Source organism: Mus pahari, chromosome 23 (assembly GCF_900095145.1).
Source record: "Mus pahari chromosome 23, PAHARI_EIJ_v1.1, whole genome shotgun sequence".
Taxonomy (NCBI): Eukaryota; Metazoa; Chordata; class Mammalia; order Rodentia; family Muridae; genus Mus; species Mus pahari.
Genome location: NC_034612.1, coordinates 35,023,671 through 35,028,670, shown reverse-complemented (window position 1 = coordinate 35,028,670; position 5,000 = coordinate 35,023,671).

Here is a 5,000-nt window from a genome sequence, read left to right as displayed (position 1 = left end):
TTACTTTATAAAAACAAAAACCCCACTCATTTGGATTTGTGCTGAAGGTCCACTAGCTCAGAGAGGCAGAGACAGCACCCAACTGACCTTCCTACTCAAACTACATCCCAGAAGGAAAAAGCTCCCCCTTCCTCCTCCTTCCTCCACCACACTATCTTAAATACCCTTCGATTCCAAGACCCTCTTTTCTCTTTCCTGGGTTTTCTTTTTTCTTTTACGATTCATGTATGTATTATGTATACAGTGTTCTGCCTGCATGTATGCCTGCTTACCAGAAGAGGGCACCATATCTCATTATAGATGGTTGTGAGCCACCATGTGGTTGCTGGGAATTGAACTCAGGACCTCTGGAAGAGCAGCCAGTGTTCCTAACCACTGAGCCATCTCTCCAGCCCTCCTGGGTTTTCCTGTGCTCACTCCCTGTCAGCTGGCTGCTTGCTCTGCCTCTTGATCTATCATTGACTTTATTTAGCTCTGGTTTAGAGAAATCTCTTGGATTTACGGTGTGTGCCAAGGCTGAGCTACACCACAAGAAACAGGTTTTGGTTTTTTGTTTTTGTTTTGTTTGTTTGTTTTTTAGATTTTTCGAGACAGGGTTTCTCTGTATAGAAATGGGTTTTTCCAGCTCACAGTCTCGGGGTTCACAATGTGGTCAAATATCCTGCAACACAGAGGCCGTGGAGGAATGGTGCTTACTGGCTTGTCCTTCATGACTTGCTCGGCCTGTCTTCTTATAGCCATCAGGACAACTAGGGGTGGCCCTGCCCACAGTGAGCTGGGCCCTCCCACATCAATCAATCAATATCCCACGGGCCAGTCTTCTGACACAGCCTAGGTTGTGTCAAGTTTGATATAAAATTAGCCAGTACAGAGTGGAGAGATGGCTTAGAGGTTAAGAGCACTGTCTGCTCATCCAGAGGTCCTGAGTTCAATTTCCAGCAACCACATGGTGGCTCACAACCCTCTGTAATGAGATCTGGAGTCTTCTGGCTGCAGGCATATATGCAGGCAGAATGCTGTGTACATAATTAATACATCTTTAAAAAACTAGCCAGTAGAACATGCATACAGTAACAATAAATTAAAATTAAAAAAAAATTGAGACTGATTTTTTTTCTCTACGCAGCCCATGAAGACCCATGTTGATCAATGGCATACGTGTAAAGAGCTGAGCTCCACGCGGCTGGAGAGATGGCTTTGTTAAAGAGTACATACCGCTCTTACAGAAGATTTGAGTTAGGTTCCTAGCACCCATGTTGAGAGGCTCACAATTGCCTGTAACTCCAGCTCCAGAGGAATCTAACTTGTCTGACTTCTGCTGCACATGTGCGTGCACAGATATATACATTTAATTAAAAAGAAAATTGTACTGGGGGGTGGTAGGGCATGCCTTTAGTCCCAGCACTCGGGAGGCAAAAGCAGGCAGCTCTCTGAGTTCAAGGTCAGTCTGGCCTACAAAGTAAGTTCCTGGACAGCTAAGACTACACAGAGAGAGAGAGAGACCTTGTGTGTGTGTGTGGGGGGGGGAAGAATGAAAAGAAAACAAGACAAAATAAAACCAACCAACCAACCAAAAAGTGTTGTGGTTGTGTGTCAAGTTGACAAGGGGCGAACCTGTAAGGGCTAATACTGGTTGTCAATTTGATTATTTGGAATCAACTAAAACCCAACCAGCTGGGTACACCGTGAGGGATTTTTTTTTTTTTTTCAAAACAGAACCAGTTTCTCTGTGTAACCCTGGGTGTCCTGCAACTCACTCTGTAGACCAGCTTGGCTTTGGCCTTACAGAGAGATCTGCCTGCCTCTGCCTCCTGAGTTCTGGGATTAAGGTCTTTTGCTACCACCACTTGGCACAGGAGGGATTTTCTTGATTGGATCATTTGAGGAGGGGAGGCCAACCCTAATGCTGGGATTAAAGGTGTGTGGTACCACAACGCCCAGGTATGTTAGAATTCCTTGTGAAGTAGCGCCTTGCCCATACACAGGGGATGGCTATGGATATTTGCCGACAACCTATAGAATGAAGAAGAGGAACAAGGAAGCAGTGTTGCTAATAGTTGCATCTAGAAACAATACAATTGCATTTCCTAAAATATAGTTGGTGGGAAGAAAGAATTGACGTTTTAAAAACATTGTAATTATGCTTATTTTTCTGTGCATGTACATGTGTGGGTATGCAAGTGCCCAGGCCTGTGTGAGGAGGTCGGAGGACAACTTTCAGAAGGTGGTTCTTTCCTTCCACCATGTGGTTCTTGAGGATTGGATTTAAGTCATCTTAGTGAACTTGGCGGCAAGCACCTTTACCAGCTTAACCCTCTCATGGGCCCCAAAACTGAAACCTTAAAACTGCATTCACTTAGAGCAGTGGCTCTCCATCTTCCTAATGCTACGACCCTTTAATACAGTTCCTCATGTTGTGGTGACCCCAAACGTAGAATTATTTTGTTACTTCATAACTGTAATTTTGCTACTGTTATGAATTGTCACCTAAATATCTGTGTTTTCCGACGGTCTTAGGCTACCCCTGCCTTAGGGAGATCCTAGGATAAAAGACTGATTTGTGATTAGAAGGATGGAGAGAGAAACCAGAGTCAATTCTCACACTATCTTGCTATGATGTGCATCAGGCCAAGAGGATGAAACTAGATTAGACGTATCTACCTTTAAAAAAAGATCATGTTCTGTAGGCAGAAAGAGCGGTGGTAATTAGATCACATCCTGCCCTTGTACAAACTAGATGCTATTAAACCCCAAATTACCTTAATTTGTTTATATTCATGCCTTTAGGTAAGGAGGCACAGGACCCAGTCTTTCTGTCTGGGGAATCTGGACTGGGGAATCTGTCACATTAGCCTGTACTTGTTTCTGCTTTTGCCCAATTGGGGTAGTTAAGATTAGAGTTTCAGATCTTAGTAGGAACATGGGTTGGTGGGATTGGTGGTATATTCCTAGCATCCTGGAGGCAGGAGGATCAAAGTTTGAAATCATCCTTGGCTACAGAGCAAATTCAGGGCCAGCCTGTGCTACTTGAGGCTATCTTTAAACAAACACCCACATTCAGTGAAAGCTCACATATTTATTGATAATGTTTTGTTTAGGGAGTAGTTTAGAAAGAGGTTCCACAGGCCTCTTAGAAATAACAGGACAAAGCCGGGCGGGCGGTGGTGGCGCCCACCTTTAATCCCAGCACTTGGGAGGCAGAGGCAGGCAGATTTCTGAGTTCGAGGCCAGTCTGGTCTACAAAGAGAATTCCAGGACAGCCAGGGCTATAGAGAGAAACCGTGTCTCGAAAAAAAAAAAAAACCAAAAGAAAGAAAGAAAGAGAGAAAGAAGGACAAATGAATGAAGGGTTGAGGGTATTAACCCCGCAGTAGTGGAGGTCATAGGACAGCTTGTGGGACTCGGTTGTCTTTCTACAGTGTGGGTCCCAGGGATCAAACTCGGATGGTCAGGATCTTTTACTCGAGTGGATCCACACACAGGATCTTTTACCGGATGAGCTGTCTTGCAGGGTCCCAACCTGTATTTTGAGGCAGGGTCTTTCATTGACCTGGACCTCCCTGATTTAGACTGGCTGGCTAGCAAACTCAGTCCTCCCACCTGCTCCTTGGGTGCTGTTGTGTCTGGTTCTCAGTCCTTGTGTGTTTAGTGGTAAGCACTTTACCAAGTGAGCCAGCTCCCAAGCCTTGTTTGTTTGTTTGTTTGTTTCCAATGGGGACTCATGTAGCCTAGGCTGACCTCAAACTGTCACCTCAGTTAATCGGATGAACAGCTGATAATGTGATGAGAGTTTAGAATATAGATTTTAGAGCTACTCTGCTTAAGAAAGAAATGCCTAAGAAAGAAAATGCTTAAGAAAGAAAGTGAATTTAGATGCATAGAAGACCTTGGTCTGGGGATGACAGTCATATTCAGTTTGGTAGTCAAAAGGTGGGAAAGGGGCTGAGGATGTGGCTCAGTGGATAGGGAGCTTGCCTGGCATGTAGGAAGTCAAGGGTTCGGTTCCCAGCGGGTGCACAAAATTAGACTTCATGATGTGATCTTGTATTTCACACACCCAAGAGGTGGAGGCAGGAGGATTAATAGTTTAAGGTCATCCTTAGCTACATACTGCATTTTAGGCCAGCCTGGGCCATATGACATCTTGTCCTAAAGATGGCTGGGGAGGGTCAATAACGTGTTTGCCTTGCACGTATGAGCTGGATTCCAGGCATCTGTAGTCAACACTGGGTGTGGCATCCCACATCTGTAATCCTAGTGTTGGGAGGGGGAGATAAGGATGTTTAGGGCTTGCTGGCCAGCCAGTTCAGGTGAATCACTAAGTTCAGGTTCAGTGAGAAATCGTCTCAGAATTGAGGTGGGGAATGATTGGGAAAGACACCCAATGATGTCTGACTGTATCTTCCAGATGTGTGTACACGTGCTCAGGAGCGGCACACAGGAACGCACACACGACAATCAAAGCATGGACAGTCTTCTCTTTCAAGCAGGGTATGGCAGAACACTGTTAGGACTCTCTCCAACTAGCAGACAACAGCGAGGGCTCTGCTTAATAGGCAGAGGAAATGACTTAGCCTCCAAGACTCGCACTTGTAACTCAGGGGTTGGGATAACCAGGTGAAGAAAGGTCCAGACTTCTAGGCAGGTAAGGAAACAGAGAGGTGGAGCAATCCAAGACTCCTGAGTGAGGGTGCAGGAGAGTGGACCCAGGAGGATGGAAAAGCACCTGTGAGCTAAGGCGGAAGAGAGTAGGTGTGGAGGAGGGAGGGAGAAAGGAGGAAAGGGCCCAGGGTAGGGGTGTGGGAGTGAGTGAAGGTGGAGGAAAGAGGGAAGAGGAAGAAGGGAGGTATGGCTGGAGAGAGAGAGAGAGAGAGAGAGAGAGAGAGAGAGAGAGAGAGAGAGAGAGAAAGAGGGAAGCCTGTGGAAAGGGAGAGCTAGAAAGAATAAGAAAGAAATTGAGGTTTGTGTGTGTGTGTGTGAGAGAGAGAGAGAGAGAGAGA